The following is a 27,448-nucleotide window of genomic DNA, read 5'->3' on the forward strand; positions in this document are numbered from 1 at the left end:
GGATTCCTTGTTTAATAAATGGTGTTGGGAAAACTGGGTAGCCATATGCAGGAAGCTGAAACTTGACCCCTTCCTTACACCTTATACAAAAATTAACTCCAGATGGATTAAGGATTTAAACAGGTTATCTAATGCCATAAAAACCCTAGAAGAAAACCTAGGCAACACCATTCAGAACATAGGCACAGGAAAGGACTTCATGACTAAAACACCAAAAGCAATGGCAACGAAAGCCAAAATAGACAAATAGGATCTAAATAAAGGTAAGAGTTTCTGCACAGCAAAAGAAGCAATCATTAGAGTAAACCGGCAACCAACAGAATGGGAAAAAATATTTGCAATCTACCCATCAGACGAAAGTCTAATATCCGGAATCTACAAAAAACTAATGCAGATTACATTAAAAAAAAAAAACATTCAAAAGTGGGCAAAGGATATGAACAGACACTTTTCAAAAGATGACAAAAATATGTGGCCAACAAACCTATGAAAAAATACTCATCATCATTGGTCATTAGAGAAATGCAAATCAAAACCACATTGAGATACCATCTTACACCAGTTAGAATGGTGATCATTAAAAAATGTGGAGACGAAAGATGCTGGAGAGGATGTGGAGAAAAAGGAACACTTTTATAATGTTGGTGGGAGTATAAATTAGTTCAACCATTATGGAAGACAGTGTGGCACTTCCTCAAGGATCTAGAAATAGAAATTCCATTTGACCCAGCAATCCCATTACTGGGTGTATACCCAAAGGATTATAAATTGTTCTGTTATAAAGACACATGCACATGTATGTTCACTGTGGCACTGTTTACAATAGCAAAGACCTGGAACCAACCCAAATGCCCATCGATGACAGACCGGACAAAAAAAATGTGACACATATACACCATGGATACTATGCAGCCATAAAAACCTATGAGTTTGTGTCTTTTGTAGAGACATGGATGAATCCAGATACCATCATTCTTAGCAAACTGACACAAGAACGGAAAACCAAACTCCACATTTTCACTACTAGGCAGATGATGAACAATGAGAACACTTGGGCACAAGGAAGGGAACAACACCCACAGGGCTATGTGGTGGGGGTAGAGAGGATGGGAGGGGAGGGACAGCAAGGGGGCGGGGAGGATGGGGAGGGATAGCACCAAGAGAAATGCCTGATGTAGGCAATGGAGCGGGGATGGAGACAGCCAACCACCATGGCATGTAGGTCCCTATGCAACAATACTGCAGATTGCAGAATGTTCACATGTACCCCAGAGCCCAAATACAATTAAAAAAAAAAAAGAAATAAACACATACCACACTTAAACAAAACTTAAAGTTTACAAATATAAAATTCTTTAGCAATAGAGTTTATTTAGAGATGCCAGAATTACATAAGATTATTCCAAATCATGACTATATAAACATCAATCTATGACAGCTGGCATAAAGCAAGAAAGATGATGAAGAAGGACCATGATAACTAAGCTTCAGAGTGAATGAAACATAGGAAAGTCTAGGTATAGAGGGTAGCTCCTGATTTGGTTATAATAGAAAGAATCAGGAGTTACATTAGAATTTAGGATGAACTCGAAGAGTCACAAAGTCTATTTGACACTTATATTCAAAGATGCTATTTCCAGGTGGCAAAGCCAATACATGAAATCTACCATTAACCGTGATATAAACATTAAAGTTCAGATCCTGTTACATATGTCCATAGAAGACTGCAATTTTGTAGAACTGAAATGAATAGATTAATAAAACTTTAATGCTGCAATATAAAACAATTTAATTTCAACAGCATTTTATCAAGTTTGCATGTTATTGTAACAAACATTTTGTGGCTCAGTTTTTCTTTTTTTTTTTTTTCTTTCCTTTCTAAATTACCCAGTCTTGGGTATGTCCTCATTAGCTGCTCAATTTTTATATTTTGAGATGTTATAAAAATTATTTGATAAAAATACAGGAAGTAGTAAGACCCAGAATTTATGGGTGTCATTTTTATAAAGAATATTTGGGAAATGTTGAAAATGAAAGATAATTGACCCTACTTATGGTCAGGAGCCCCTGTTAGCTACAAATATTCAAAATGGCACCTAATGTTTTGGTTATAACATGGTAAGAGATTTAACAATAAAAAGATAATGCCAGGCATCAAACAGCTCAAGGTCAAGGAAATTAACTGATTTTTAAGAAAGTGATATAGATGTTAAGACCTAAATAAAACTCAAGAAATGGTTAACTGGTGGAATCTAGAATAAGAATATTGAAGATTCCTAAAGAAATTAAGTTCTGGTAATCAAAATTAGATGTTTAATATCAATAGTAAACTGGAGGCTTTTATGCTCTAAGTCAGTGGACATGATTAGTTTACTATCTATTGCTGAAGTGACTGTAGAAATGACAGTTATGCCTCTGACAGATGGATAAGGACCAAAATTATGACAGGGTTACCTCAAGGAATATAAAGAAGGCAGCCTCTTGGGGTATGGTATTTTTAAAAGTCTGAAATACTGAACAGCATGAGCTATTTCAGGTATAAGAGCAGCATTCCCTTTTTTATTCCTCGTCACAAAATTTTACAAGAAATTAATGATAATAACACTTATTATTGATAAGTGTTGCAAGAAATTAATGTTAATAACACTTAAGGGTCTTGTATCCTCTTTATCCTCTGGCCATCAGGGTTTTGCATTTTTACCAGAGTATCAGGTTGTCAAGTAATAAATAATGTAAAAACCAAACATACTACTTTAGGCAACTAGAGATAAATTGATGTTGTACTTGTTGTACTTGATATACTCATTCTTATTGTATATTATATGAAATTTGTTATGTTTCACATGGAAAATCTGTATCTTCACAGTCAGGAGGTTTATTGCAAAAAGTAGATGGGTAATGTTCTACTTACTCCTGCAAAGCTTTTAAGACAACCAAATTGTCTTCATATTGTGCAGATATTCAAGTAGTCAAATGATCAACACAATATATCTTCAAAGCACATGAAGGAACCTTAGAAATGATTTGGTCTAGTCATCCATCCAATATAGGATTCTCCTCCATCCAATGTAGGATTCTCCTCAGTTTCCAAAATAAAGATCAACTTACAAGTAACACCTTTTTCCAGCCAGGTAGGAGTGTTCCTTCCTTCCTCCCTATGCCCTCCATGACTTTATGCATAAAAGGAGGAGAATTCCTTCTACCTTACTGCTTCTCAAATATTTGTTGCTAGGTGGAACTTACCAAAGAACTAAATATTACATGCGGCCTCATGATTAATTTTTTTCAGTGCAAAAGTTAAAGAAATAAGCATTCCTGGCTGGGCATGGTGGCTTACACCTGTAATCCCAGCACTTCGGGAGGCTGAGGCAGGCAGATCACGAGGTCAAGAAATCGAGACCATCCTGGACATAACTGGTGAAACCCCATCTCTACTAAAAATACAAAAATTAGTTAGGCGTGGTAGTGCACGCCTGTAGTCCCAGCTACTCAGGAGGCTGAGGCAGGAGAATGGCTTCAATGAGGGAGTCACAGGTTGTGGTGAGCTGAGATCGCACCACTGCACTCTAGCCTAGTGACAGAGTGAGACTTCATCTCAAAAAAAAGAGAAAGAAAAAGAAATAAGTACTCCTAAACTGTAAAAAATGGAGATTGCTACAGGCTTTTCTGTGCTCAATTGTTTAAAAACCATCTATCATATATCATTTAAAAAGTATAAATAGTCATTTAGATGGGTGATAACATCTTGGGGTCCTGATTTATGCTGTGGTCATTAAAATGCTATACTGCTATATGAATTCAGATGTGTGGTTTATTTCTTTATTGTTCTTTTAGGTCACAATTGCAACACACTTCTCAGATGTTACTCTCGCTTCTACTCTTTGTTCTACAGTTGCTGATAAGGACATAATACCTGTGTTTGCAAATAATGCATGCAGCAATAGGACATAGACATGACTTAGGCCTAAGGTAATTTCAGCAACTAATCAAGGAAGCCTATGTGTACTTTAATATACATGAAAATAGAACATATTAGTAAGAATCAATTTGTAAGTTTAATTTTGGAGACAAAGGAGATGAAACAGAGTTAGGTAAGGTGCTCTGAATGAGGCCTAGTATAAGTTACACATCTGTGGATGGGAGTTACCTACATTTGATATGAAGTAGAATCAGCAATTATAAATGGAAAGACTTGTAAAATAGTCCAGTGTAATTTGCTAACGATGAATATACTTGTCTGCAGTGTTATACAGCTTAATCATTTTTATTACTACTTCTATTTTGTCGGCAGTGGTTAGGTACCATCTTGAGACAAAATCAGTTCTGTCTTCCAGATGTCCTTTTACCAGAGGTACAAAAAACAGACTATTGTATTCTTTATGTGATATGCAGTACATGTAGCCATAATCTTCAAAACCACTGTATCATAAATTTATATCTACTTTGGGATTCACTGTCACCCTTAGGTCTTTTTGACCATTTGATGACTTTCAGATCTTGTTCCCTTTGAATACTTACTTTATTGTTTTTCTCCTAATGCAGTAGCAGTTTTTATCTTGGAGGAACAGAATCTCATTTTGTTATTTCCACTCCATATTTCTAAGCTCTCTGAGTACCTTTACCTGGCTTTTGCTGCCCTCACTGCTATTTGCATCACCTCCTAATTTAATATCATCTGTGAATTTCATTAACATGCTTTTCACTCCCTTTTCTACATCATTAATGCAGCAGTTGTGTAAGACAGGACATAACACTGATCCTTGTAGCACCTAGACACATTCCCCAACTTGATACATTACCATTTATGGTTTATCAATTTTTTTTTTATGGTTCTCCAGCCAGTTTTTAATCCATATGACTCTGCTTATATCCAGGACAATTTGAATTAATTGTACACGGATGTCATGAGACACTACATCAAATACTTCACTAAATTTAAGAAATACTACATTACCAACTTTTTTCATTTACTAATATTATATTTAAAAACTATTTCAGCAATTACGAATGGAAAGACTTGTAAAAGTCTTAATGTTTTTAATTCTAGTGATAAATTTACTTCTCTTTTAATATTTGTACCATTTTCATATGAATACAGATGATACAATATTCTTTATCTTTGAACACTTTACTTTTATAATTTTAGAATAATTTTAGACTTATAGAAAAGTTACAAAAATAGCAGAGCTTCCCTTATGCCCCTCCCCACAACCTCCCCTAATATCTTCCAAAAACCACAGTAAATTTATAGTAAATTTATCAAAATTAAGAAATTAACATTGATATAATACTCTAAACTACAGACTTCCTTTACATGACACCTGTTCTCCCACTACTGCCCTTTTACTGTCCCAAGATCCAATCTAGAATCTCATACTGCATTTAGTGGTCACACCTCCTTTGTCTCCCATGATCTATGACAGTTTCTCAGTCTTTCTTTGTTTTTCCATTACTATTATAGACTAAATATTTGTGGTTCCCCACCTCAAAATTCAGATGTTGAAACCAATCCTCAGTGGTACTTGGAGGTGAGACCTTCAGGAGAGGATTAGGTCATGAGGGAGGTGCCCTGATGAACAGGATTAGGAACCCTATACAAGTTAACCCAGGGAGCTCCCTTGTCCCTTTCGCCAAGGGAGGTTGTAGCAAGAAGGAAAAGATAGATGAACTAAGAAGCAGACCCTCAACAGACAGCAAATCTGCTGATGCCTCAATCTTAGACTTCCCACCCTCCAAAACTGTAAGAAATAAATGTTTGAAGTTTATAGGTCACTAGTTTATGGTATTTCATTACAGCAGCCAAAATCGACTAAGACAACTACCTTGACACCTCAGAAGAGCACTGATTGGGTATTTTGTAGAATGTCCGCCAGTATGGGTTTGCCTGATATTTTCCCCTAAGACAAAAGTTATGAAAAGACTACTACAAAGACAAAATACCATCCTCACTGCATATGAGGGCATATGGTATTAACATGACTTATCACTGGTGATGTTAACTCTGATCACTTGATTAAGGCAGTGTCTGCCAAGTTTCTCCAAGTTAGAATTTCTCCCTTTTCTCACTCTATTTCATGTATTCTCAGTGGGGGTTGTTAAAATGCCATGAAAGGAAAAAACTGGCTCTCGGTGAACAAAAAAACTTACTATTTTATGCATAAAACACAGATACTCATATAGCACATAAACACATATACAGTATATTTGTAGCATTAATATTTCACTGGGGCAGGGAGGATGTTAGAAAAAATTTTCTAAAGAAGCTCTTGCATGTCTGTTTTGGGGAAGGAGGAGGAGACAGTAATAGAAAAAAATATGATTTTATTCACTGGAAGCAAGTCGCTAAGCACAGACCACACACTCAAGGGGAGGGAAATTATGCTCTCCCTTCTGGTGGAGGGAGTAGTTACATATATTATTTGTGATTTTTCTGTAAGAACATTCTTTTTTAAAAGTCATCATTTTGGTACCTTTTCTGTCATGAGTTTGGGTCTGTGTTTCTTTATTACTCTGGATTTTCCAAGAAGCAAATGCCAAGATGAGACTAGACATGCAAAAGATTTATTAGGAGATTTACCTATAAAAGATGGAGGAGGAGGAGCAAGGGAAGATAAGAGAGCCTTCAGGCTGTGATGCATTTCTATTACTTGTGCTGAAGAAAGGGAAGGAAGGAGGATTAGGTAGGAAGGGTCTCAGACTGCAGCACATTTCTATGAAAGTTTTGGCCCAGCTGATGGGGAGTCCTGAGGCCAAAGGATCTCATTAAAGGGTCCTGCATTTCACAAGAAAGAGCCTGCATTAGAACTCCTCCCATACACAGTCACTGCCTAGAAAGATCACTTAAAACCATCGTCTTGGCAAAGTTAGGGGTAAGTTCTAAAGGGTAGCATCTGTGGCTGTAAGTCAATTATACTCCCTGCAGCTGGAGAGTTAAGCAGAATATTTTCATGCCCATAGTCCCTAATTTTATAGTCTTATGAAGACACTAGCAATTATTTATTGTAAGAGTATTTAATTCTTTTCCCATTCTAGGTAGTATCTTTACTTTTCAAAACAGCTGGGTACAATTTTAAAAACAAATAATTTCTTAGAAACCATCACTTTATTTTTCCATTTAAAAATACTACTTTAGTAACTGCTGGCTTTCATAAATAGTGGCAGATCTTAAATGAGATAACCCCTCTGATAATAACAATTATAACCCTTCCTAAAATATAAGAAAACAACTATTTGAAGGTACTGTGGAGCAATTAAAAGCAGACAGAAACTAAAGGTGATACAACCCTTAAAAAAGGGAAGCCATGCTGGGCACAGTGGCTCATGCCTGTAATTCCAGTACTTTGTGAGGCCCAGGTTGGAGGCTCGCTTGAGCTCAGGAGTTTTAGACCAGCCTGGGCAGCATGGTGAAGCCCATTCTCTAGTAAAATTACACAAATTAGCCAAGCATGATGGAGCATGCCTGTAATCCCAGCTACCCAGACCACTGAGGCAGGTGAATTGCTTGAACCGAGGAGGTAGAGGCTGAAGTAAGCAGAGTTTGCACCCCTGCACCCCATTCTGGGTGACAGAGTGAGACCTTGTTTTCAAAAAAACAAAAAAAGAAGACGGGAAGCCAATAGATGAGATCTACATATATCTTGACTTTTCAAGTAAGGTTATTCCCCAGTTTGCATGGTGCATAGGGAATAAAGCTTACACAGAAGGCAGCAGCTTCTTGTCTGAGGAGTGAGAAGTTAGAATCTGAGGGTGCTGATACAGCTGGAGCAAGAGGGAGAAAATCTTCAGGAAGGGAAAGTCATGTGGTCAGGGGGAACAGAGGTTATGTCAAATTCCAACTCCTGAACTGTGCATATACAGGACGAGAACCAAGAAACCTAGAGGAAAACAACAGTGAAAAAAATGAAATAGCTAAGCAGAAATTTTAGCAGCTTCTGATCGATGAGTAAGTTTAGAGGTGAAGTCCTTAAAGTTGAAAGGACATGGTAAACACCAGACTTCCTAAAAACCCCAGAAGAAGCTTACTGTAAGAGTATAGTTTATGCCTTACAATAAGGGAAAAACTGAAGTAGATGAATTTGAACAGAGCCTAAAACAAAGCCTTCACAGAATCAAGAAAATCTACTAGTAAATTAACCACCTTCTAGAAGAAAATTAAAAACAGTCTTCAGAGAAAGATAACAAAATCAAGAGTGTCATAAATATATTATTTACAATGGTAATACACAGTCAAAAAAGTAGAAGATATGAAAAAATGCAAGAAAGTATGACCCACAGTTAAAGGAAAACGGTCAAAAGAAATAGACTCACTGGTATTCGTGATGTCAGGATTAATAGATGAGAACTTTAATGTAGCTATAATACATATATATGATAAATGATGTATAAGAAAATAACGAGTGAAAATATAAGTAATTTCAGTAACAATTAAAAACTGAAAATAAAAATCAAATGGAAATCCTGGAACTTAAAAATGTCGTATCTGAAATGATTAAAGAAAACCACTATAAAGTTAACAGCAGATTGAACAATGTAAAAGAAAGGCTCAGTGCACCTAAACACAACCGAATAGAAATTATCTAAACTAAAGCACACAGAGAAAAAAGATTAGAAAAAATTAACAGATCCTCAATGACATGCATATTCAACATGAAGCTATCAAACATATTTATAAATTGGAGTCCTAGAGAGAAAGGAGAAAGAGAACAGGGTGAGGGTTTTTGATAAAATATTGGGCAAATTTTCCAAAGCCAGTTTAAAACATACCGTCGTACATCCAAGATACACAGCAAATCCAAGACAGGATGAAAAAAATAAAATCACAGCTAGGTACATCACAGCCAATGGATGACAACCAAAGATAAAAAAGAAATCTTAAAAGCAGCCAGAGAACCAAAAATTATACAGAACGACAACAAAAGAATGATGACTGGGTTCTCATTAGAAACAACGAAGAACAGAAGATAATGCAACAATATATTTAATTTATTTTAAAGTCACCCTAATATTCTATAGTCAGTGAAAATATCCTTCAAAAATGAAGGTGAAGTAGACATGTTCAGATAAATGAAAGCTGAGTGAATGTGTTACTAACCTACTCACACTACAAAATTTGCTAAGGAAAGTTTTTTATCTGGAAGGGAATACTGTATAAAAATTTGTATCTATGGGAAGGAATACAATAAATTAAAATAGTAAATATATAGTAAGAAGACATTATTTCTTTCTTTTCTTAGATTCCTTAAAAGTCAGTTGACTTTTCAAAAAATGATGCTGGGAAAACTGGATAGCCACATGGAAAACAGTGAAGTTGAATGCTTACCTGACACCATATACAAAAAGTAACTCACAATGGATGGATTAGGCCTAATTATAAGTGCTAAAGTTATAAATCACTTAGAAGAAAACATAGAGGAAAAACTTCCTGACATTATATTTGGCAATAATTTCTTGGAAACTATACCAAAAGCACAGGTAACAAAAGTAAAAATAGATAAACTGGACTACATCAAAATTAAAAATGTATGTGCATAAAAGGACACAATAGAGTGAAGAGGCAACATAAAGGATTGAAGAAAATATCTGCAATATTTAATACAGTGTTATGCAGAATTAAGAAAGAACTCCAACAACTCAACAACAACAACCAACACCCTAATTTTAAATTGAGGAAATTACTTGAATAGACATTTCTCCAAAGAAGACATGCAAATGGCCAACAAGCATATGAAAAGATACTCAAAATCACTAACTGGGGAAATGCAAATCAAAACCACAACACCCATTAGAACAGCTAATATAACAAAAAATAGTAAATAAATAAGAACCTTAAAAAGAAAAAACAGGATACATGCTGTAACGTGAATGAACCTTGAAGACAATAAGCTAAGTGAAATAAGCCAGTAACAAAAAAGGAAAATACTTTATGATTATATTTTTACTAGATGCCTACAGTACTGAAAAATCATAGAGATAAAGTTAGAATGGTGACTGCCAAGTGCTGGAGGAAAGGGAATAAGGAGCTTTTCTTTAAAGCTCCCTACGGAGCTTCAGTTTTGACGGTATAGAGTTCAGTTCTGCAGGACGTAAAGTTCTAGAGACTGGTAGCACAACAATGTATATTTATTTAACATTATTGAACTGTATGCTTAAAAATGGATAAGGTGGTAAATTTTATATTATGTAAATCAGTTGATTTTTTTCTTTGAGATGGAGTCTCACTTAGTCACTCAGACTGGAGTGCAATGGCACAATCTAAACTCACTTCAACCTTTGCCTCCCACGTTCAAGTGATTCTCCTGCCTCAGCCTCCTGAGTAGCTGGGACTACAGATGTGCACTACAACACCAAGCCAATTTTTCGATTTTTAGTAGAGATAGGGTTTTACCATGTTGGCCAGGTTGGTCTCAAACTCCTGACCTCAGGTGATCCAGTTGCCCTGGCCTCCCAAAGTGCTGGGATTATAGGTGTGAGCCATCATGCCTGTTCAAATTGATGATTTTAAGCAAAAATAACACTGTGGAGTTTATAACATACATACATGTAAAATATATGACAAAAGTTCAAAGCATGACAGGAAAGTAAACAGAATTATACCACTGCAAGGTTCTTGCATTATAAGGCAGCATAACATTAATTCAAGGTAAAATGTGGTAACATAAGTATACATGTTATAATTGCTAAGGCAAACAATAAAAAATACAAGTATGAGCAAAAAATAGTTGATTAACCTAAAAGAAAATAGGAAAGACAAAACAAAGGGATATAAAACAGATGGAACATACAGAAAATAAGTATCAAGATGGTGGCCTTAAATTCAAACAAATTGAGGGGATCCGCAATCCAAGGTGGCCAAATATGAATAGCTCTGGGTGCAATTCCCAGTGAGAACAATGCAGAGAGAGGGTGAGTGATCACTGCATTACCAAATGAATTTTTACTGCATACAGACCAGGAGATTCCTGGGCTGAAAAGCGCCACAAGTCTCCAGCATGGCTGTTTCTGCCAGCCAGTGGATCTCTGCACAAAAACTCACACAAACCTGGGCAGCTGTTTCAACTGGCACCTGAAAGGCCTAGGATACAGAGTCACTCACTCAACTGAAAAAAAGGGGTTGAAACAGGGAGCCATGTGATATGGCTCAGTGGGTCCCACTCCCACAAAGACCAGCAATCTGAAACTCTCTGGATTGAGAGTTTCACAGCTAGTGCAGCTGGACCCAGAACGGTCCAGCTCGATGGGGAGAAGGGCGTCAGCCATTATCGAGGCAGTCCACTAATGAGGCGGTCCTCCACTACTGAGGTAGTCCACCATTACTGATGCAATCAGCCTTTTCTGAGGCAGTCCGCCATTACTAAGGCAGACTGCCATTACTGAGGCAGTTCTAATGGTACCTCTGTAAACAAATCCACAAGGAAGTTCATACAACAGCTGGGCAGAGCCCACGGCAGCTCAGCAATGCCTCTGCTGGCAGACTGTGACTAGTCTACCTCCTTGCTGGGCATGCCATCTCTGAAAAAAGGCAGCAGCACGTCAGGAACTTATAAATAAAGCCCCAACTTCCCAGGACAGAGCACCTAGGAAAAAAGGCAGTTATGAGTACCGCTGCAGCAGACTTAAACAGCTCTAAATGGAACAACGAAGCTCCCAGCTTAGCACTTGAGCTCCTATAAAGGACAGACTGTTTCTTCAAGCAGCTCCCCAACCCCTGTATTTCCAAAGAGACACTTCATAAAGGACAGCTCAGACTGACATCTGGCGGTATCCTTCTGGGACAAAGATAACAAAAGAAGAAACCAGCAGCAACCCTTACTGTTCTACAGCTATTGCAGGTGATCCCCAGGCAAGTAGGGACTGGGGTGGACCTCCAGCAGTCTTAGCACAGAGGGGCCTGACTATTAGAAGGAAAACTTAAAATACAGAAAGAAATAACTGCAACATCAACAAAAAGGATGTTCACTCAGAGACCGCATCCAAAAGTCACCAACCACAAAGACCACAGGTATATAAATCCAAGAAGTTGGGAAGAACTCACCACAAAATAGGATGAAAACACCAAAAAGAACGCATCTCCTCCTCCAAGGGATCACACTCCTCACCAGCAAGGGAACAAAGCTGGGTGGAGAATGAGTCTGACAAATTGATAAAAACAGGCTTCAAAAAGTAGGTAATAACAAACTTCTCTGAGCTAAAAGAACACGTTCTAATCCAATGCAAAGAAACTAAGAACACAGAAAAAGATTAGACAAAATGCTAAAGAGAATAAACAGCTTAGAGAAGAATATGAATGACTTGATGGAGCTGAAAAACACAACATAAGAACTTCGTGAAGCATACACAAGTTTCAATAGCTGAATTGACCAAGCAGAAGAAGGGATATCAGAGACTGAAGATCAACTCAATGAAACAAAATGAGAAGGCAAGATTAGAGAAAAAAGTGAAATGAAACAAATAAAGCCTTCAAAATATATGGGATTATGTGAAAAGACCTAATCTATGTTTGATAGGTGTACCTGAATGTGACAGAGAGAATGAATCCAAGCTGAAAAGCACTCTTCAGGATATTATCCAGGAGAACTTTCCCAATCTAGCAAGTCAGGCCAATATTCAAGTCCAGCATATACAGAGCACACCACAAAGATATCCCTCAAGAAGAGCAACTCCAAGGCACATAATCATCAAATTCACCAGCGTTGTAATTAAGGAAAGAATGCTAAGAACAATCAGAGAGAAAGGTCAGGTTACCCACAAAGGGAAGACCATCAGACTCACAGCGGATCTCTCGGCAGAAACCCTACAAGCCAGAATAGAGTGGGGACCAATATTCAACATCCTTAAAGAAGAACTTTCAACCCAGAATTTCATATACAGCCAAACTAAGCTTCATAAGCGAAGGAGAAATAAAATCCTTTATGCACAAGCAATTGCTGTGAGATTTTGTCACCACCAGGCCTGCCTTACAAGAGCTCCTGAAAGAAGCACTAAACATAGAAAGAAATAACCAGTACCAGCCACTCCAAAAATGTACCAAATGGTAAAGACCATCAACACAATGAAAAAACTGCAAAACAACCCATTAGCATCAAAATGTCAGAATCAAATTCACATATAACAATATTAACCTTTAATGTAAATGGGCTAAATGCCCCAATCAAAAGACATAGACTGGAAATTGGATAAAAAGTCAAAATCCATTGGTGTGTTGTATTTAGGAAACTTATCTCATGTGCAGCAACACACATAGGCACAAAATAAAAAAATGGAGGAAGATTTACCAAGCAAACGGAGAGCAAAACAAAGGAGTAGTTGCAATCCTAGTCTCTGATAAAATAGACTTTAAACTAACAAAGATCAAAGGAGACAAAAAGGGTATTATATAATGTTTAAAGGATAAATGCAACAAGAAGAGCTAATGATCCTAAATATATATACACCCAATACAGGAGCACCCAGATACATAAAGCAAGTCCTTAAAGACCTAGAAATAGACTTAGACTCCCACACAATAATAGTGGGAGACTTCACTGTCAATATTAGACAGATCAACAAGACAGAAAATTAACAAGGATATCCAGGGCTTGAACTCAGACCTGGAACAAGCAAACCTGATAGACAATTACAGAACTCTCCACCCCAAATCCACAGAATATACATTCTTCTCAGCACCACATCACACCTACTCTAAATTGACCACATAATTGGAAGTAAATCACTCCTCAGCAAATGCAAAGCAACTGAAATCAGAACAAACAGTCTCTAAGACCATAGTGCAATCAAGTTAGAACTTGGAATTCAGAAACTAACTCAGAACCGCACAGCTTCATGGAAACTGAACAAATGGCTCTTGAATGTTGACTGGATAAAAAATGAAATGAAGGCAGAAATAAAGAAGTTCTTTGAAACCAATGAGAACGAAGACACAACATACCAGAATCTCTGGGACACATTTAAAGCAGTCTCTAAAGGAAAATATATAGCAATAAGTGCCCACATGAGAAGAATGGAGAGATCCAAAATTGACACCCTAACATCAAAATGGAAAGACCTGGAGGAGCAAGATAAAAAAAAAATCAAAACCTAGCAGAAGACAAGAAATAACTAAGATCAGAGCAGAAATGAAGGAGATAGAGACACAAAAAACCCTTCAAAAAAATCAATAAATCCAGGAGATAGTTTTTTTTAAAAGATCAACAAAATAGACAGATTGCTAGCCAGAATAATAAAAAAGAAAACAGAGAAGAATCAAATAGAAGCAATAAAAAATGATAAAGGGGATGTCACCACCGATTCCACAGAAATATAAACTACCATCAGAGATTACTACAAACAACTCTATGCACATAAACCAGTAGACATGGAAGAAATGGATAAATTCCTGAACACTTGCACCCTTCCAAGCCTAAACTGGGAAGACACTGAAGCCCTAAATAGACCAATAACAAGGTCTGAAGTTGAGGCAGCAATTAACAGCCTACCAACCAAAAAAAGCCCAGGTCCAGATGGGTTCACAGCCTAATTCTAACAGACGTTCAAAGAGGAGCTGGTACCACTTGTTCTGAAATTATTCCAAACAATCCAGAAAGCGGGAATCTTTCCCAAATCATTTAAAGAGACCAACATCATCCTGACACCAAAATTTGGCAGAGTCTCAACAAAAAAAAGGAAACTTCATGCCAAAATCATGATGAACATAGATGTAAAAATCTTCAATACTGGGAAACTGATTGCAACAGCACATCAAAAAGCTTATCCATCACAAACAAGTTGGCTTCACCCCGAGGATGCAAGGCTGCTTCAATATACGCAAGTCTATAAATGTAATCCACCAAATAAACAGAACCAAAGACAAATACCACATGATTATCTCAATAGATGCAGAGAAGGCCTTCGACAAAATCAACAGCCCTTTAGGCTAAAAACTCTCAATAAACTAGGTATTGACAGAACGTATCTCAAAATAATAAAAGCTATTTATGACAAACCCACAGCCAATATCATACTGAATGGGCAAAAACTGGAAGCATTCCCTTTGAAGTCTGACACTAGTCAAGGATGCCCTCTCTCACCACTCCCATTCAATATAGTATTGGAAGTTCTAGCCAGAGCAATCAGGCAAGAAAAAGAAATAAAGGATATTCAATTAGGAAAGGAGGAAGTCAAATTGTCTCTATTTCCAGATGACATGATTGTATATTTAGAAGACCCCATCATCTCAGCCCAAAATCTCCTGAAACTTCTAAGCAACTGCAGCAAAGTCTCAGGATACAAAATCAATGTGCAGAAATCACAAGCATTCCTATACACCAATAACAGACTAAGAGAGCCAAAGTGAGAGTGAACTGCTATTCACAATGCTACACAGAGAATAAAATACCTAGAAATATAACTAACAAAGGATGTAAAGGGCCTCTTCAAGGAGAACTACAAACCACTGCTCAAGGAAATAAGAGAGGACATAAACAGATGGAGAAACATTCCATGCTCATGGATAGGAAGAATCATTACTGTGAAAATGGCCATATTGGCCAAACTAATTTATAGATTCAATGCTATCCCCATCAAGCTACCTATGACCCTCTTCACAGAACTGGAAAAAAAGCACCTTAAACTTCATATAAAACCAAAAGAGAGCCCACATAGCCAAGTCAATTCTAAGCAAAAAGAACAAAGATGGAGGCATCATTCTACCTGACTTCAAACTATACTACAAGGCTACAGTAATCAAGACAGCATAGTACTGGTACCAAAACAGAGATATAGACCAATGGAATAGAACAGAGGCATTGGAGGCAACACCACATATCTACAACTATCTGATCTTTGACAAACCTCACAAAAACAAGCAATGGGGAAAGAATTCCCTGTTTAATAAATGGTATTGGGAAAACTGGGTAGCCATGTGCAGAAAACAGAAACTGGACCCCATCCTGACACCTTACACTAAACTGAACTCTAAATGGATTAAAGACTTAAACATAAGACCTAACACCATAAAAACCCTAGAAGAAAATCTAGGCAAAACCATTCAGGACATAGGCATAGGCAAGGTCTTCATGATAAAACACCAAAAGCTTTGGCAACAAAAGCCAAAATAGACAAATGGGATCTAATTAAGCTCCAGAGTTTCTGTACAGCAAAAGAAACAATCATTAGAGTGAACTGGCATCCAACAAAATGGGAAAAAGTTTTTGCAATCTACCCATCTGACAAAGGTCTAATATTCAGAATCTACAAAGAACTAAAATAGATTTACAAGAAAAAACAAACACATTCAAAAGTAAGCAAAGGATATGAACAGACACTTTTCAAAAGAAGACATATATGATGTCAACAAACATGAAAAAGTGCTCATCATCACTGGTCATTAGAGAAATGCAAATCAAAACTACATTGAGATACCATCTCACGCCAGTTAGAATGGTGATCATTAAAAAATCTGGAGACAACAGATGCTGGAGAGAGGATGTGGAGAAAAAGGAACACTTTTACACCATTGGTGGGAGTATAAATTAGTTGAACCATTGTGGAAGACCGTATGGGGATTCCTCAAGGACATAGAAACAGAAATTCCATTTGACCCAGCAATCCCATTACTGGTTACATATCCAGCGGATTATAAATTGTCTTGTAATAAAGACACATGCACATGTATGTTCACTGTGGCACTGTTTACAATAGCAAAGTCCTGGAACCAACCCAAATGCCAATCAATGATAGACTGGACAAGGCAAATATGGCACATATACACCATGGAATACTATGCAGCCATAAAAAACAATGAGTTTGTGTCCTTTGTAGGGACATGGAAGAATCTGGAAACCATCATTCTCAGCAAACTGACACCAGAACAGAAAAATCAAACACCACATGTTCTTATTCATAGGTGGGTATTGAACAATGAGAACATATGGACACAGGGAGGGGAGCATCACACACTGGGGACTGTTGGGGAGGGACTAGGGGAGGGAAAGCAGGGAGTAGGGAGGTTGGGGAGGGATAACATGGGGAGAAATGCCAGATATATGTGACAGGGGGATGGAGGCAGGAAACCACATTGCCACGTATGTACCTATGCAACAATCCTGCATAATCTGCACATGTACCCCAGAACCTAAAGTACAATTAAATATATATATATATAAATATATAATTCAAATATAAATATATATATATATAATTCAAACAAATTGGTAATTAAACGCAAACTGTCTGAACTCATCAATTTAAAAATGCTGCATTTTATTTTTATTTTTATATACAAGATCATGCTTTTATGTCCAGGCTGGAGTGCAGTGGTGTGATCATAGCTCACTGCAGCCTCAACCTCCTGGGCTCAAGCAATCCTCCTTCCTCAGCCTCCAGAGTGGCTGGGACTACAGGTGCACACCCCTATACCCAGCTAATTTTTTTTATTATGTTTTTGTAAAGTTGGGTGTCTCACTTTGATCTCCAGGCTGGTCTTGAACTCCTAAGCTCTAGCAATCCTCCCAACTTGGCCTCCCAAAATGCTGGGATTATAGGGATGAGTCAAGCTGTTCCTGGCCCAAACTGCTGCTTTTAGTAAGTACACTGACAAATATTAACAGCCCCATTTGAAAACTACTTCTAAAAACAGGGTTTTAAGATAAAAATTTGAATTATAAAAATGATGCCCTCTATTCTTCAGATAGTTCTGATCTTCCCATATATCACAGCTATATACAAAAGAAATGCACACAAAGATCTATTCTAATATTGTTACTTGCATTACGGATGTTTAAAATGCTTCCAGTGAGACCTACTATCAATAGCACTACTCAAAGGCAAAAAGATGATGGTACAAACTACGAATATATCTATGAAGTGGGTTGTTTTTAGGTAGAATTTTTGTCACCAATGAATCTTTTTTTTTTTTCTGCGATACAGTATCACTCTGTCACTGAGGCTGGAGTGCAGTGGCACCATCACAGCTATCTGAAGCCCCGACCTCCCAGCTTCAAGCGATTCTTCACCTCAGCCCCTTCTACCCCACCATCCTACAAAACCTGAGACTGCAGGTGCATGCCACCCTGCCTGGCTAATTTTTGTTCCTTTGGCAGAGGTGGGCTTTTGCCATGCTGCACAGGCTGGTCTCTTCCTGATTAAGCGATCTGCCCACCTGGGCCTCCCGAAGTGCTAGGATTACAGGCATAAGCTACTGCACCCAGCCCAAACCTTAACTTTTTTCATCTAAATTGTGTCTCACTCTTTTCTCCAACTAACTGTTTCTGTAGTCTGTATCTGTTCAATTCTATGGATTTATAGAGACAGAGTGTAAAAAGATTATCTAAACTTCTTATGAAAACTGTTTATGTATCAAGCCAGTTTGTAGAACTAACTTCATGTTAGCAAAAAGCTTTTTAAATGGGAATATGAAAGAAGAAAACAGGAAAACTAAAGCATTTCCCATATATACTACTATATAATGACTCTCCTTTTTTTTATAAACTCCTACATATCATTAAAATAATATTTTATGGACCCTTCCTTATACTCCTTCACAAATATTTTGTCATATTATAATTGGTTCTCATCTTGGTGCTGCTAAAATAATAGATTAGCTAACCTAGATGGAATGTAAGTGGAAAATAACTTTCTGATTTTTTTAAGCCTAGAAAGCAAAGTTTTATAAGTCAGGTATAGTAACGCTTCGGTCCCAAGATAAAATTCACCTTAAGAAAGTACCCAGTTAGCATGTCATTTACATTTTTTATCTATCTCAATAAATCCTGATAGTCCTAGAGTTTTTTTTTTTTTTTTTGAGACAGGGCCTCATACTGTTGCCCAGGCTGGAATGCAGCGGCATCATCATGGCTCTCCGCAGCCTTAACCTCCTGGGCTCAGACAATCCTCCTGCTTCAGCCTCCAGAGTAGCTGGGACTACAGGCATGTGCTACTACTCCAAGCTAATTTCTACATTTATTTTTGTAGTTACAGGGTCTTGCTATGTTGCCCAGGCTTGTCTCAAACTCTTGCAAGGCTCAATCAGTCCTACTAGTTCAGCCTCCCAAAGTGCTGGGATTACAGGTATAAACCACTTGCACCTGGCTTAGCATATGCCATTTTTAGCTGTGACACTTCAGTAACTTTGTCAGTAGCAGCAACATTACAGAATGAAACAGGTTTTTAAAAGACTGACAAAAAACAAAATTGGAATTAGTATGTCTAATAAATGATTGCAATGATATATCTGATGGAGTTGATCTGATGAGAAGGAACTGAAAAGTTTCAGGAGATACTTGAATCTCTTTTACAGTCAAATACTCCTTCAAAAAGGAATGGTAAATATTCTATTATACATAATAATAGCTATAGTAGACACCCATTCCCTCTTTGTTAACAGAACACCAATGTTATTTAGGCATCCACCCTTTAAAAAACTGATACAACAAAAAACTTGGAGATAAACTGATTTGGGTACACACATCCCCCAGGTAATTTATAACCCCATTCTCTTCACCAGTAATCATTTAGGAGGTGGGAATGGGACCCAGTCAATCAGTTATGAAGGAAAGTATGTTAGAAGGCTCCCAGGAAAGATTTCCTTGTTCTTAACAAGAAACTCAAGGAGATACTTTTCTTTGTTTTTCTAGAAAAACTATTTTGAAAATTTCTAGAACTATTTCTAGAAAAACTATTTCTAGAAAAGCTATTTTGACTGGATTCAAAGACCAAAACTGCAGCAATAATCTTGTGACCATAAGGTTACCTCATCTGAGGACAAGGACTATCTCTTTGAGGATAGCAGAGTGAACAACAGAGTTCTGGAGTCTGATGAAGTCACTGAGCAGTTGAAATAACCCACTTTGGAGCTGTCCAACTTTGAAACTTATTAGAGAATACATTTTCCAAATATTTAAGTAATTCTGAGTTAAATTAATTATAGATGAAGTTACCCATATTGTATACTTACTAGGTATCCGGTACTGTGCTAAGTGCTCTACCTGTGTCATTTAATAAACAGGTGAGATTGTTATCATAATGCCATTTTAACACATGAGGAAACTTTGTTTTATACAGTTTAACTACATAACCCATGGGCACATAGCTAGTAAATGGCACAACTGAGAATCCAACACTTTTTTAAAGTTAGGGTATTAGCTACAGTAGTTCTTGAGGTACTGGCTCAATGTTACCTTATCATTAATTCCACAAAAAAATTACAAACAACAGATAATGAGCTATGTACTGTGTCAATTTCCTGAAAACTGTCCTCAGATTTTTAAAGTTTTTTTTTTTTTTTTTTAAATAAAAAGCAGTATCTTATCTTAGACTGTATATGAGAACAAATATTAAAGCCAACCCAACAAATAGGCTGGGTAATACTGTTTTCTATTTGGTAGGAATATCTTTACTAAGTAAGTAACATGCATTACTTATTTCAGTGGCTTTAGGTTTAGGATATCTTGGAAAGCAACATAGATTGCAAAGATCTGTGTTGTGGATTAGAGAGGTATGAATCACTCTTGTCAGGTCTGTATCTGTTGGGATATACAAGAAGGTTACCTTTGACTCATGGGAATTCTGAAGTGTATAACAGCAGTCTCATGATCAGAGTAACATTAATTCTAATTGCAATTATGATGTGCTTAACAGCTTACTTAGAAATTACCAATTCCTAAAAATAAACAAATGTTTACTGAGTATTTGACTAAGTACCTACTCAGTGTGCTTCATGTGAGATATACAAAAGAAATATGAGCTACAAAATATTAGTTTGAGAGATGAAATTAACAACCACAAAATAATGAGAGCAAAATGCAAGGAAGTATATAAACACTTAATTATATGACAATGAAAATAATGACTTCAGAAAAAAGATTATAATAAGTTGTCAGGAGCTTCTGCAAAGCTCCTTACAGTTTTCCAAAAGCTCTTACACTATGTCATTTGATGTCTGCCAAACTGTATGAACATAGAAAAAGTGAAGTAATATTCAATCAATAATAACAACTGCCATTAATGAAAACCTGAAGTGTATCAGACACTGTGAAACACTTTACATTCTCTCATTCTCATTCTATCCTTACAAGAATTCCATATGGTAGGTACTACTGTCCCCGTTTCCAGATGCTGAAATTGAGTTAAAATGAATTGCTTGAGAACATACAACTAATTCACACAACTAATTTACACAGTTGGTACTTAACACTAGCATCAAAGTTGATACCAATATAAAAGTTGAGAGTTCTACTGAATTTTTGCCAGTGCTATGAAATAACGAATCTCTAAAACCTGTAAATATCTCTAAAGAAATCTTTTCCTTATTTTGTCTGAAATAAATTTTAGCAAATCTAAACCTAACAATCATCATATGGCTCACGGTGAAGAAATTTTTAAAATGTAGATTACTATGCAAGAACCAATGACAGATCCTCATCACATGAAATCTGCATTTCCCACTTTGAGGTAGTTATAGATTTGTACTAAACACAAGGGGAACTCTTGAGCCTTTCTGGTAAATAGCTGTTGATGAGAAGGTACCGTCAAACAAATTTAGGGGTTTCTTTTCCCTGCAGCACAGCCTATCTTATCCTGAAATGAAAAGGAAGTTTTCAGAGTTACTTCAGTACATAACGTTATACAGGTAATTTGAATCACCCTGTTTATGCAATACAAGAGTTATGTACTTCGTTTCTATTGGGTCTCCAGGTTTACTATCACCTAGACAGTGAATATTCTAGACTCTCAATGTCAGAACCCCAGCTCAGCCAAGTCAAAACAACCCCATGCTACCAAATTCGTCTGAGAATGACTTGTATTTAAAAAGCACTCATTAAATTATAAAATTAACACCAGAATTCTAGAATATTCCTAATGCCTAGCCAGCATGTTTTCTTTCTTTATTTTTTTGAGACGGAGTTTCGCACTGTCACTGGGGCTGGATTGCAGTGGCATGATCTCGGTACATTGCAACCTCCGCCTCCTGGGTTTAAGCAATTCTCCTGCCTCAGCCTCCCAAGTAGTTGGATTACAGGTGTCCACCACCATGCCCAGCTAATTTTTTGTGTTTTTAGTAGAGATGGCATTTCTCCATGTTGACAAGGCTGGTCTCAAACCCCTGACCTCATGATTTGCCTGCCTCAACCTCCCAAAGTGCTGGAATTACAGGCATGAGCCACCGAAAAATCTATGTGGAAAACTCAAATAAGATTAAAAGATAAATAATTTGAACAAAGAAAACCTAAGAGTTTTCTCATTAACTGTTACGTTAGTGATTCTCAAAAACAGTAACTAAGCTGAATTCTTATTCATATATTTACGTAATATAGTTTGAATGTGGAAAAAAGTTTATAACATAAAATTTACCATTATAACTGTCTTTAATTGTTGATTTGGTGGCATTAAGTATACTTACAATGTTGTGCAATCATCACCACTATTTTCAGAATATTATTATCCAAAACAGAAACTCTGTACCTGTAAAGTGGTAACTCTTCATTTCCCCCTCGTCACCCTGCAGCTCCGGTAATTTACTTGTGTCTTTGAGTCATACAAATTTTGAATCATACAATATTTGTCCTTTTGTTTATGGAATTTCAAACTAGCCTATTTTCAAAGTTCATTCATGTAAAAGCATATATCAAAAACTATTCTTTCTGTGGCTGTATGTTACATTTTATGGGTATATCACCTTTAGTTTATCCATTTATTTGTTGCCAGACAACTGGGTTGTTTCCACATTTTAATTATTGTAACAATGCTGTTGTGAACACTGGTGTACAACTATCTCTTTGGATATATACCTAAGAGTACAATGATACGTTTAATATTTTGAGCAACTGCCAAGCTGTTTTCACAGAATCTGCATCATTTTACAGCCCTACCAGCAATGCATGAGGGTTCTAATTCTCTGTATTATTGCTAACACTTATTATTTTCCCTTTTTAAAAGTAAAAGCCACCCTAATGGGTTTGAAGAAGTATCATATTGCTTTTAATGTGCGTTTCTCTCATGACTAAAACAGAACTTCACATCTTTTCATATGCTTATTGGCTATTCGTATGTCTTCTTTGGAGAAATTTGTATTCAAGTCCTTTGTCCATTTGAAAATTGGGTTTGTCTTTCTGTTGTTGACTTGTAGCAATTCTTTATATATTTTGGATGTTACACTTCATCAGATACATGGTTTGCAAATATTTTCTTCTTTTCTGTGGTGTCATATTTAAGAAATCATTGCCAAATCCAAGATCATGATAATCTGTCTCTATGTTTTCTTCTAAAAGCTTTAAGTTTTCTTCTAAAAATTTTAAAGCTTTAGCTCTAAAATTTATGTCTTTAATCCATTTTCAATTTTGGATATAGTATAAGGTAAGAGTCCAAACTTATGCTTTTGCATGTGATATCCAGTTTTCCTAAAACTATTTGTTGAAAAGACTCTATTTTCCCCATTGAATGATCTTGGCACCTTTGAAAAAGAATCATTTAACAATATATGTGAGAGTTAATTTATGTGCTCTCACTTTTACTTCATTGGGCTATATGTCTATCTTTATGCTAGTATCAAACTGTTCTGGTTACTGTAGTTTTTTAGTAAGTTTTAAAATCAGACATTGTGTGTCCCTCAACTTTTTCATTTCAAGGTTATTTTGATTATTCAGGGTCTCATGAAATTCCATATCAATTTCAGGATGAGTTTTTCTACTTCTGTAAAAAAATCATTGGTTTTTTTATGGAGATTAAACTAAATCTATAGATTGCTTTGCGTAGCACTGCTATCTTAACAATATTAAGATTTCCAATCCATGAACGTGAGATGTCTATTTATTTGCCTAATTTCTTTCAGCAATATAATACAATCTTGTGCCTCCATGATTAAATTGATTCCTAAACATTTTATGTTAATGTTCTGGGTGCTATTGTAAATGGAATTGTTTTCTTAATTTCTTTGTCAGGTTGTTCATTGCTAGTGAACAGTACAGTTAGGCATCGCCTAATGACATTTTTGCCAACAACGGACTACATATATGATGGCTGTCCCACAAGAATTACAACTGAACTAAAAATTCCTATTGCTGACGTAATATCATAGTGCAATGTATTACTCACATTTGCGGTAATGGTAGTATTAACAAATCTGCACAGCCAGTCATACAAAAGTGAACAGTAATGGGCAAGGCCTTCACATTCACTCACCACTCACTAGCTCACCCAGAGCAACTTTCAATCCTGCAAGCTCCTTTCATGTTGTGTCCCATACAGATGTACCATTATCTTTTGTGCCTTATTTTTACTGCACTTTCTCTGTTTAAGTTTAGATACACAAATACCATTGTATTACAAATGCCTGCAGTATTCATACTGTAACATGCTGTACAAGTTTGTTGTCTAGGAGCAGTAGGCTGTACCATTTCGGTTTGTGTAAATATATTCTATGATATTTGCACAAAGACAAAATTGCCTAACAATGCATTTCTCAGAATGTATCCCTGACACTAAGTGACTCATGAGTGTATAACCAACTTCTGAGTATGAATTGTATATCCTACCACGTTGCTAACTTAGTTTATTACATTTAGCAAAGTGGCTTTTTATATGTGTGTTGATTATTTTGAGTTGAATACAAGTGGTGAGTGTGGGCATCCTTGTCTTCTTCCTGATTTCAGGGGAAAAGCTGTCAATCTTTCACCACTGAGTATGATGCTAGCTATAAGTTTTCCACAGATGGCCTTCAACGAGCTAAGAACTTTTTTTTTTTTTTGAGACAGGGTCTCACTCTGTCACCCAGACTGAAGTGCAGTGGCACAATCTCGGCTCACTGCAGCCTTCACCTCCTTGGTTCAAGCAATTCTCCCACCTCAGCCCCCCAGAGTCTACAGCCATGTGCCACTATGCCTGGCTAATCTTTTTTTTTTTTCTTTTTGTAGAGATGAGGTTTAACATGTTGCCCAGGGTGGTCTCCAACTCCTGAGGTCAAGCCATCTGCCCACCTTAGCCTCTCAAAGTGCTGGGATTATGAATGTGAGTCACTATGCCTGGCCTGAGTACATTCCTTTCTATTCCTAGTTTATTCATTGTTTTCCATTGTGAGATGTTTTCAGATTTTTCAAGTACTTTTCTACATAAGATCGTGCAATTTTATTGATGTGGTATATAAAATGATGGAATTACCTATGTTGGTACACCCTAACTTTTCTGGGAAAAATCCTACTTGGTCATAGCGCTTAATCTTTTAAAGAGGCTGCTGGATTTGGTTTGTTAGTATTTTATTGAGGATTCTGGCATCTATATTCATAATGAATATAGTCCTATAGTTTTTTGTAATATCTCTGCCTGACTTCAGTGTCAGGGTAATGCTAGCCTTGTGAGTTAGAAAGTGTTTCCCACCCCTTCAATTTTTTTGCTACGATTTATGTTAACTCTTTTTAACTACTTGGTAGAATTCATCGGTAAAGTCATGTGATTCTAGGCTTCTCTTTATTGGGAGTTTTTTTTTTTTATTTTGATTCAATCTCTTGTCATATGACTATTCAGTTTCCATTTCTTCTCCAGCCAGTTTTGGTATTTTGCATCTTTCTAGGAATATGGCAATTTCACCTAGGTTATCCAATTTGTTAGCATAATATCTGTCAGTATAAAATTTTTCCTAGTATTCTCTCACAATCCCTTTTTATTTCTGTAAAGTCAGCAGTGATGTCCCCATTTTCATTTCCGATTTTAATGAGTCCTTTTTCTCTTAGCCAATCTAGTTAAAGATTTATCAATTTTATCTCTTCAAAGAACCAGGTTTTGCCTTCCTAATTTTCTTTCTATTCTGTATTTGTCTCTGCTCTCATATTTACTATTTTCTCCCTTCTAGCTTGGGGTTTAGTTTGCTCCTCTTTCACTCATTCCTTAAGGTATACATCTAGGTTATTGGAGTTCTTTCTTCTTTTTAGATGGAGACATTATAGCTATAAAATTTCCTCTTAGCACTGCTCTCCCACATCTATAATTTTTGGCATACTGTGTTTTAGTTTTCTTTTGTCTCAAAGGATTTTCTAATTTCCCTTGTGATTTTTTTTCCTTCTCATCTCTTTTCAAACAAGAGAGGAAAGCCCTTGTGATTTCTTCTTTGACTCATTTGTTGCACAGCAGTTTGTTTTTTGAATGTCACATAGATGTGAATTTTCCAGTTTGCCTTCAATTAGCAATTTTTTAATTTTTTTTTTGAGACAGAGTCTCACTCTGTTGAGGCTAGAGTGCAGTGGCAAGATCTTAGCTCACTGCAACCTTTGCCTCCTGTTTTCAAGTGATTCTTGTGCCTCAGCCCCCCAAGTAACTGGGATTACAGGTGTGCACCATCATGCCTGGATAATTTTTGTATTTTTAGTAGAGACAGTCTGGTCTCAAACTCCTGGCCTCAAGTGATCCACATGCCTTGGTCTTCCAAAGTGCTGAGACTACAGGCATGAGCCACCATGGATGGTCTCTATTATTGATTTCTAATTTCATTTCATTGTCACTGGAGAAGATAATTTGTATAATTTCAATCTTAAAAATTTATTAGAGGCTGGGTACAGTGGCTCATACTTGTAATCCCAGCACCTCGGGAGGCTGAGGCGGGTGGATCCCCTGAGGTCAGAGGATCAAGACCAGCCTGACCAATATGGTAAAATCCCATTTCTACTAAAAATACAAAAAAAAAAAAAAATTCTGCTCAGCTACTTGAGAGGCTGAGACAGGAAAATCGCTTGAACCTGGGAGACAGAGGTTGCACTGAGCTGAGATTGCGCCATTGCACTCCAGCCTGGGCAACAAGAGCAAAACTCCATCTCAAAAAAAAAAAAAAGAAAAAATATATTAGGACTTCCTTTGAGGCTGGATATCCCACATTTGATATCCAGGAGAATGTTCCAAGTGCATCTGAAGAAAAATGTGTATTCTGCTGTTGCTGGAAGTGAAGAAGATTGATCTTTATGTCTCTTAGGTCTACTTGATTTACTTGGATTTATGTTGTTGTTCAAGGCCTCCATTTCCTTACTGATCTTCTGTGTGGTTTTTGTTTCAATCCATTATTGAAAGTGGGATATTGAAAAATCCAACTACCATTATAGAAAAATTTCTTTCTTATATTTTATCAATATTTGCTTCATACATTTTAAAACTTTGCAATGTATGTTTATAATTACCATTGTAATTAATTCATTGATGAATTGAACCCTTTATAAAGAAATAATGTTATTTGTTTCCTGTAATTTTTTGGCTTAAAGTCTATTTTTCTGGCTGGGCATGGTGGCTCATGCCTATAATCCCAGCAGTTGGGGAGGCCAAGTCAGAAGAATCAGTTAAGCCCAGAAGTTTGATACCTGCCTGGCAACATTGTGAAGTCTTATCTCTACAGATTTTTTTTTTTTTAATTAGCAAGGTGTGGTGGTGGCACATACCTATAGTTCAAACTACTCAGGAGGCTGAGGGAGGAGGATCACTTAAACGTGGGAGGTCAAGGCTACAG

The 27,448-nt window shown here is 36.7% G+C and overlaps 1 long non-coding RNA gene across 1 annotated transcript in view; it reads right to left on the reverse strand.

Moving 5' to 3' along the window:
* Window positions 1-27,448, reverse strand: part of LOC128930314 (uncharacterized) — a 151,274-nt gene that overhangs the window by 109,168 nt on the left and 14,658 nt on the right. The gene's annotated exons all lie outside the window — the stretch shown is intronic.

Source organism: Callithrix jacchus, chromosome 20, assembly GCF_049354715.1.
Source record: "Callithrix jacchus isolate 240 chromosome 20, calJac240_pri, whole genome shotgun sequence".
Lineage (NCBI taxonomy): Eukaryota > Metazoa > Chordata > Mammalia > Primates > Cebidae > Callithrix > Callithrix jacchus.